This window comes from Gekko japonicus, unplaced genomic scaffold (assembly GCF_001447785.1).
Source record: "Gekko japonicus isolate JY-2015 unplaced genomic scaffold, Gekko_japonicus_V1.1 scaffold1, whole genome shotgun sequence".
NCBI classification, from domain to species: Eukaryota; Metazoa; Chordata; class Lepidosauria; order Squamata; family Gekkonidae; genus Gekko; species Gekko japonicus.
The window spans coordinates 2,790,001-2,799,674 of NW_015164181.1; positions in this window are offsets into that span (position 1 = coordinate 2,790,001).

A 9,674-nucleotide genomic window follows, 5' to 3' on the forward strand; every position below is an offset into this window, starting at 1 on the left:
CCCCCCCCCCAGCCTACTGAGTGGTGATGGGGTCTGGTGGTTTGCCAGTAGGATGTTTCCTGCTCTAGCAGGAAACCTGTTAACCATAGCCTTGACTGCCTCTATGGTTTTACCAGCGTGATGAGAGAAGGTGCGCTGGTTTGCCTCTGTGGGGGGAAGAAGAAGAAGAATTGGATTTATACTTCACTCAGTGTCTCAGAGCATCTTACAAACTCCTTCCGTTTTCCACAACACACACCCTGTGAGGTAGGTGGGGCTGAGAGAGCTCTTTCGAGCACTGCTCTTTCCAGGACAGCTCTTGTCAGAACTATGGCTTGCCCAAGGTCATCCAGCAGCTGTGAGTGGAGGAATGGGGAATCAAACCCGGTTCTCCCAGATTAGAGTCCGCACACTTAACCACTACACCAAACTGGCTCTCACACCAAACAAGGGGCCCAGGCCAGGAGGTTTCTCACTATATTGGGAGACCTCGCCCCTCTACCTGTGACTAGGGTTGTCAGGTTCCCACTGGCCACTGGCAGGGGGTGGTGGGATAGGGTTGGCAGCTCCAGGCTGGGAAACTACTGGAGATTTGGGGATGGAGCCTGGGTAGGACGGGGACCTCAATAGGGTTCAATGCCAGAGAGTCCCCCCTCCTCAGCAGAACCACCCCTTCTCGCCCCTTATGGTTGCCATCTCTGGGTTGGGACTCCAGGCACTCCCTGGAGATTTGGGGGAAGGCCCTGGGGAGGTCCTGCGTTTGGGAAAGGGAGGGACCTCAGCAGAGGGCATAACACTCTAATATAGGCCCTTCTGGTCCACATTTGGACTGGTTTCCCCCTGTTGCTTGCAGGCCAGATAAGAGCCTTGGATGGGCCATTTCCGTCCCCCGGGCCATACGTTTGACATGTCTGCCATAAAGTCCACCTTCAAAGTAGCCATTTTCTCCAGGGGAACTGATCTTGGTTGCCTGAAGATCGATTGTGATATCAGATCTCCAGTTGTCACCTGGAGGCTGGCAACCCTCGGGCCCGTCCGTCAGTCTCTCCAGCCCAGTGCCCTTTGCTCTGACTGGCATCTCCGGCCCTGCTTTCTGCCAGGGGTCGGAATGGAGACCCTGTGCCTGCACAGCGTGTGTTCTGCCACGGCAGCCCTGCCTTGTCTCGGCTCCCGCTTCCCCCGTGCGAGTGTGGCAGAAGCCCTAGCAACGAGCACACCGCTATTTTAAGGAACTGCAAAGTCACTTGTGCAATCAGCTACTCGGGTTTCACGAGGAGAGCGGAGCGGGCTCTGCCGCCGTCTCTTGAGACTGGCTCTGCTTTCTCCAAAGCGAAAAGCATTTTTGGCACAGGACGGATTCGGCCTCTTCTGCTTGGAAACGCCGTGCCGTTTCAGCGATGATATTCTGAAATGGGCACATCCAACGCCCTCTGCGCCCAGCTGGTGTTGAAAACGAGCCAGAGATCAGTCCCAGAAGCAGGTTCCATATTCTTCAGGGTTAGGGCTGCCAACCTCCAGGTGGGGGCTGGAGACCTCCCAGAATTATATTTGATCTCCAGGTCACAGAGCTCAGTTCCCGTGAAGAAAACGGATGCTTTGGAGGGTGGTCTCTACAGCTCCACCCCCAAATTTCCAGGTATTTCCCAAGCTGAGGTTGGCAACCCTAGGTTCCGTCAGACTTGCAAGCATATGAACAGTGGCACAGCCTACTCCTTTCACAAAGAGGCCTGCCTCTGAGCATGAGCAGAGTGAATTGATCTCACATAGCCATATCTAAGTGCCATGACTAGGCAGAGAACATAACCTGGTATGAATTTCCTAGCGCGTTAGAAATTAGCGGCGCCTTTTCTTTTACCTTGATTGCCCCACAACACCCTTTCCTAAAGCTTCTCTAAGCCTGGTCTTGGACAGTTGTTTCAAGTTGAAAAGGAAGCCATTTGTTTTAACATGCCTACCGCCAAGCATTGGGGATGGGGGGCTCAGTGGTGCAGTACCTGCTTTGTATGCCTGAAGGTCCCAGGTTCAATTCCCAGCATGTCTATTTACACACACACACACACACACACACACACACACACACACACACACGAAGATTAGGTAGTTGGTGAAAGGGGAGGGAAGGCAGCATGGTATAGCCCAGTGGTGGCGAACCTATGGCACGGGTGCCAGAGGTGGCACTCAGAGCCCCCTCTGTGGGCACGCGTGCCATCGCCCCAGCCAGGCCCAGACCATCATTAAAGTGGGTCACAGTTTGGGCACTTGGTCTCTAAAAGGTTTGCCATCACTGGTATAGCCCATCTCGTCAGATCTTGGAAGCTAAGCACAGTCAGTACTTGGAAGGGAGACTGCCGAGGGAGACTCTGCAGAGGAAGGAACTGGCAAACCACCTCTGCTTCTCACTTGCCTCGAAAGCCCCTTGCTGGGGTCACCAGCAGTGTTCCCTCTAAGCTTAGTGTGAGCTAGCTCACATTTTTTTAGCCTCCAGCTCACACATTTTTGCCTTAGCTCAGGAAGGAGGGCTCCAGAGCAAACTAATTGATGCAGTAGCCAAATCGGTCGCTCACAACGTTAATGCCAGTAGCTCACAAAGTAGAGTTTTTGCTCACAAGACTCCACAGCCTAGAGGGAGCATTGGTCAGCAGGCTGGTTGCCCTTACATATATATGTAGCTGATGAAGCAGCTCAACCTAAGAGACCCTGGAGAGTCACTACCAGTCAGAGCAGGCAATACTGATCTCCATAGACCAAGGGTCTGACAGCCGAAAGCAGCTTAATGTGCCACTCACTTGCAGCTGCAGAGGTCTGATTTGAACTGTTGATAATCTACTACTATTTTCCCTAGTATTTAAGCAAAGGTACAAATGGTCACTTGGCTTTCCAACAGGAAGGAATTGAGGCTGTTGCAGGATAGATGTACACAGCAAACGTCTTCGGCAGAAGAGCCCCCAGCAGTACATACCGTTAGTGGGAAGAATACTTTGGTAACATTGGGGTGCTGTCCATTTCCACCCAGTCTGTGGATATGCAATCCTTCTCAGGAGGTTTTGTGGGGAAAGACAGGCTGTGAAGCGCACCCCGGGGGTACAGTGGCCAGCTCTGGTTGGGAAATTCCCGGAGGAGTGGAGGTGGAGCCTCAGGAGTGCAGGGTTTAGGGAAGGGAGGGGCCTCAGCAGGCTAGAATGCCATAGAGTCAGAGCTGCCAACTTCCTGGTGGTGGCTGGAGATCTCCTGAAATTATAACTGGTCTCCAGATGACAGAGGGCAGTTCCCCTGCTAGGAGAGAGCCAGTTTGGTATAGTGGTTAAGTGTGCGGACTCTAATCTGGGAGAACCGGGTTTGATTCCCCACTCCTCCACTTGCACCTGCTGGATGACCTTGGGCAAGCCATAGTTCTGGCCCAGCTGTTCTTGAAAAAGGGCAGTTCTTGAAAGAGCTCTCTCAGCCCCGCCTACCTCACAGGGTGTCTGTTGTGGGGAGGGGAAGGGAAAGGAGTCTGTAAGCCGCTCTGAGACTCCGAGTGAAGGGCGCGGTATAAATCCAATCTGTTCTTCTTCTTCTTTGGAAGGTAGATTGTATGGAATTGTACCCTGCTGAGGTCTCCCTCCTAGGTTCCACCCTCCAAATTTCCAGGTATTTCCCAACCCAGAACTGGCAATCTTAGAGTCTATCCTCCCAAACCACCATTTTCTCCATGTAGTCTGGAGACGAGTTGTAATTCTAGGAGATCTCCAGGCTCCACCTGGAGGATGGCAAGCCTAGGAGGCTTCAGTGAGTAAGGCAAGATAAGCCAGAAGGCATATCGTTTCTATGCTTTGCACAAAGGAGGAACAAGTAATGTAGGAAGCGTGCCAATTACATTTTTTCCCCTTCTGCTGCAATGTGTTGCAGGCGAATGCAAGGTAGAAAATATCCCGCAGGCCTGAAAGCATTTTGCTCCCAGGGCAGGGTTCCGGACGGCATGCTCATCCTGACCCTCCAGGTGCCGACTCAGGGGTTCTGGCCTCTTTGCTGAGTCACTCTGCAGAGGCCTTTCCTCCAGACTGCAGCACTCTGCTGGCTGGGAGAGGCATCGAGCTGCTGCCGGCTCCCGGTGAAAAGCAATGTGTCAGTTAATTGTTCTTTATGGGCCCCGGTGCATTCTGCTTACTGCCTTCTTTCTGGGTTTTGGCTGAGCCCGTCTGCAGAAGGAGCGGGTTGGGGGAAAGGAAGGAGAGATCCCAGGAGAAGATGCAAAGGAAAGATGGAGAGAGGCGGCAAGCCAGATTCTTGCTGATTATTATATCATCTCCCTCCCCACCCTGTGCTAAAACAATCCCAGCAGTAGGCTTGCAGCCTCCAGGTCAGGTAGGGTTGCCAGATCCAGGCTGGGAAACTCCTGGAGATGTGGGAATGGAGCCTGGGAAGGACAGGCCCCGCAGTGGGGTACAATTAGGACTACCGCTCCCCAGCTGGGGGCGGGGGATCCCCCAGTTTTGTGGGTTTCTGCTCACTGCTGGCCACTTGGCCAGTGGGAGGAAATTCCCACCCAAAACAGTGATGTAACCAGAAATAAACATGACATGCCTATGTAATACAGGCACGTTGGTGACATGGGGGCATGTTGGTGACATGATGCTCTGGGTTTTGGGCAAAACTCTGTGGTTTGAGGCTGATTTTACCATAGAGTTTTGCCCAAAAACCAGAGCATCACCCCCAACATCACTGACATGTCTACCTCCCTTCCGGGGGACACAGACACATCATGCGACCAGTGATGTAGGCATGTCGGGGAACAACACTTTTGACTCCTGGAATGTCCCCCTCCATCCTCCGCCAGAGTTTCCGATGGATCTGGCAACCCTAGGTACAATGCTATAGAGCCCACCCTCCAAAGCAACCATTTTCTTTGTAGTCTGGAGATGAGCTGTAATTTTGGGGGATCCCTTGGTCCCACCTGGAAGCTGGCACCCCTATCTCCTAGAATTACAATTGATCTCCATACCATAGATATCAGTTCCCCTGGAGAAAATGGCGACTTTGGAGAAGACATTATGGCATTATACTCTGCTGAGGTGCCTCCCAAACCTTGCCCTCTGCATCAGACGTTTCCCAACCCGGAGTTGGCAGCTCTACCCAGAAACAAGGAGGCCAAGGACTGCAGGACTTCATCTAGGCCCAAGTGAAATGCAAACTCACCAGCTAGTTGCCAACTCTGGGTTGGGCAAGAGACTCACCTGCATGTCAAATTATTCTACTCCTAGATGCACATTTGAACTGCCATCAAAGTTTCAGTCTGGTCTTTTAAAACTGTGAAAGGGCATTTTGCTCTTTCTCTAGTACGTTCAAGATTCCATTGCATGAAAAAAAAATGCAACTGTGGAAGCCCCACAGACATGAAGTGCCATGCTCTCGTTCTCCTGTGCATTTCAGCAAAGCACGTGAAGGAAATTTTCCATGCATTGGGCCCAGCGAAGAAATGCATTTTTTTTTCCTGTGGAGGTTTGAAATGAGCCAAACCTTCTCTGAGTTTTTTTTTTTTTAAATTCTCTCTCTGGGCAGAAAACAGATAGGAAGGGAGGAAGTCAGTTCAATTGCTTTCCAGCCCACCTTCATACAAATGCTAATAGGTCTAGATAATGGGATAGTCAAGCTCCCCTCCCCCTGCCCTTCAAGCAGGGAACAGAGATTTGGAGGTGTTAAATACTAGAGAGACTTCAGGAAGGAAATTCTGGAGACTTGAGGAAAAGCTTCTCCGACCTGGCCTGACCTGGTCAGTGGATGGGGAAGAGAGAGGTGATAAAACTCAGAGGAGCACGGAGAAAGGTCTCTTTTTTGTGCTGAGCATCAGAATAGACAGAACTCTTAACTGAGGTCTGGAGGAAGCAGCCATTAACCATGTGCTGGCCTGGAGAGCTGGAGGAAGCTTCAAGGTAATGGTGTTCTGTAGAGATCTGTACCTTCCTGAACTAAGGAATCTGTCCTATATTTTAACATCTGATAAGGCATATAGAGAGAGAGGAACAGAGGAATTGTGTTTTACCCATTTCTTTTGAATCCCTTACTCAATATGGTGCTGTGCTAAAAGTAAGCTTGTGAACATTTTATTTTTAATAAATACTTTATAACTTTGGATGCTGGTAGTGGTTCCCTGTACCACATAGACCTCCATCGTCTTTGACACACGATTGTAAAAGGACCGCCAGGGGGAAGGCAGGCAGTGGCAAGTGGCTAATCCTCCAGGGGTGCACAAGGCAGCAAAATGGTCCCCATCGTGACCCGGCGCTGGGCAGCAGGAGACACAGAGGCAAGGCCTCAGAATTTAGAAGAGCAGCTGGGAGTCCTGCTGACCCTCCCAGCAGGCAATTCCGTACAAAGGTCAGGTGGTGGCGGCGAGCTACCCAAGAGTGGAAGAAAGTCCTCTCCAGGAGTGGAGAAACACCTAGGAGGGCAGGGTGGAATAGGGCCCGCAGGACAGAGCAGGCACATTCCACCACAGGTTCAATTGCATTCCTTCCTACTATACTTCTTCATGCTCCAAATCCATTGCCTGAGATGGCTACTTCTCCTTGTTTTGTCACTTGAATAATCTCTAACCTCCAATGTGCGGCACCCAGGCAGTTGGCTCCATTGACTGACCTCTGAGACAACAGCCTAAGCACCGGGGCCAGATGACACAGGGCATGCCACGCCGACATGTATGAACAGAACTCGATGGCCTTTTTTAAACTTGAGAAACTCCTGAAGGAGGGAGCAGTGGCTAAGAGTGGAGAAGGCATGGCCTGTGCATCACCTTTCCTTGCTTACCAGGCACAGTCACCAAGAACATAAGAAGAACCCAGTGAGATCAGGCCGGTGGTCCAGCTAGTCCTGCATCCAGTTTCACAGTAGTCCACCAGTTGCCCTGGAGGGCCAGCAAACAGGGCAAAGAGGACAAACCCTTCCCCTGATGTTGCCTCCTGGTTTAGTGCCTCTGAATGTGGAGGTTCCCTTGGAGGTCACCATGGCTAGTCGTCACCAACAGACCTGCCGTTCACGAATCCTTCAAATTCGCTTTTAAAGCCACCGCTGCTCATGGCTGTCACTATATCTACTGGCCACGAATCCCACAATTTAAGCACTTGCTGAGTGGATATGTACTTTCTCTTGTCATCGGGTGCCCCTAACTTATGATGGGAGAGGGAGAAAGTGTTCTTGCTATACACTTTACCAGGGCTCTTTTTGTAGAAAAAGCCCAGCAGGAACTCATTAGCATAACAGGCCCCACCCAACAGCAGGAACTCATTAGCATATTGGGCCACACCCCTGACTGCACCGCTCATTAGCACATTAGGCTGCACCCCCATGTTACCAGAAGTGTGCTCATCCAGCCACACCCACTTTTTGCTTGTTATTCTGTTTACCTTGTTTGTTGTCAAAACCCAGGACATTTTTTATAGCAGGAACTCCTTTGCATGTTAGGCCACACACCCTTAATGTAGCCAATCCTAATGAGTTTCTGCTGTTGGGTGTGGCCTATTATGCTAACGAGTTCCTGCTGGGTGTGGCTAACTTGGGAGCCAGCTGGAACTCCGTTCCTGTGCGTTCCTGCCCAAAAATAGCCCTGCACTTTCCCCTCCATCATGCATAATTTTATAAATCCCAATGTTCTGGTGGGAGTGGAAAGTGTCCTCAAGTTGCAGCTGACTTATGGTGACTCGACAGGGTTTTTGAGGCAAGAGATCTTCAGAGGTGGGTTTGCCATTGCCTGCCTCTGTGTAGCGACCCTGGACTTCCTTGGTGGTCTCCCATCCAGTTACCAACCAAGACCAAGGCTGCTTAGCTTCTGAAATCTGATGAGATCAGGCTAGCCTGGGCCATCGAGGTCAGGGCCTTCATATGTTCTAGTATCTACTAAACCATTGTCCTGATTTTGCCCTGAATTTTTGCCTTTGGGGGATGTCTTGTTAACATTTCTAGCATGAATTGTTGGAGTTATACCTCAGGGGCCAGCTCCTTTCCCTAGAACAGTGGTGGCGAACCTATGGCACGGGTGCCAGAGGTGGCACTCAGAGCCCTCTCTGTGGGCACACGTGCCATCACCCCAGCCAGGCCCAGACCATCATTAAAGTGTCAAATTCTCTGCCAAATAATTTTAAGTAAATGAAATAGGGCTGCCAAATCCCCCCGGGGGGGGGAATCCCCCCACCCCAGAGGCCCGTTTCCCGACACCGGGGAATCGGGCCCCAGGGGGAACCCCGCCCCAGCGTGCATGTCACAGGGAAGTGACGTTATGATGCCGGGCACGCTGGGGGCGGGGCCACGGCCATACAAGGTAAAACTATGGTTTTCCCTTGTATGGTCGTGGCCCCGCCCCCAGCGTGCCCGGCGTCATGACGTCACTTCCCTGTGACGTGCAGGCGGCACGCGCACGCGTCGGGAGCCGACCTGGAGTCCCCCGCCGGAAGTGCCACTTGGCAACCCTAAAATGAAAGCATTTGGGATTGGGTTCCTTACTTTGTTTGAATCATCTTAAGTTAATGTATGAGTTGTTTTTTCTAAAGTAAAACCTCAGTATTCAGGTTAAATGGCCGTGTTGGCACTTTGCGATAAATAAGTGGGTTTTGGGTTGCAGTTTGGGCACTCGGTCTCTAAAAGGTTCGCCATCACTGCCCTAGAATCTCTATAGTTTAAATCTCAAAACAGGGAGTGGCGGCCTCTTGTCTCTAGTGCGCATGCATGAAAAACAGCAGGTGAGACGTTTTATGAACTGCTGGGTAATTACGGTAGGACCATGAAGCTTCTCAGATACATGCTTCAGCGTGTGCATTTATCTATTTATATCCCACTTTCTTCCTCAGTTGGAACACAAAGCAGCTTAGCACATCATTTCCCCCCCTCTTATTTCTAACAACAGCCCTGTGAGGTAGCCTAGGCTGAGAGAATGCAACTGGCCCAAGGGCACCCAATGAGTCCATGGTAGAATGGATCTCCCAGGATCCTAGTCAGACAGCCTATCCACTACACCACGCCGGCCCCTAAATGACGTTTAAATTAGAAGAAGACTGTTGCAGGGGAAATAAGGCGGAGCAGACAGAATACAGCCAGATATAAGGGAGGCGAGTGGAGAAAAGTCATCAGAGTGATTCTTGGAAAGGGAATGTTACCATGAGAATGTCTCCCTGTGATTTTCTTCTGCGGAATGCTGGAGTGTATGCAACTGGCAGAGAAAGAGTTCATGCCTGGCCTGGGCTGTTTCTCCAGGCTCAATCACACTCCTTCCTAGGGTTGCCAGCCTCCAGGTGCGGCCTGGAGATCCCCCGCTTTTATAACTGATCTCCAGCTGACAGAGATCAGCTCCCCGGGAGAAAATGGCTGCCTTGAAGGGTGGACTCAATGGCATTGTACTATGCTGAGGTCCCTCCCCTTCCCAAGCCCCGCCCTCTCCCGGATCTACCCCTGAAGTCTCCAGGTATTTACCAACCCAGAGCTGTCAACACGACTCCTCCCCAAAGGGACTTTAGGGTTGAAAAAGGGCCTTTAGGGTTGCCACCTCTGGGTTGGGAAATACCTGGAGATTTTGGGGGGTGGAGCCTGAGGAGGGCGGGGTTTGGGGAGGGGAGGGACTTCAGTGGGGTAGAATGACACAGAGTCCACCTTCCAAAGTGCCCATTTTCTCCAGGTGAAGTGATCTCTGTTGCCTGGGGATCAGTTGTAATCCCAGGAGCTCTCCAGCCACG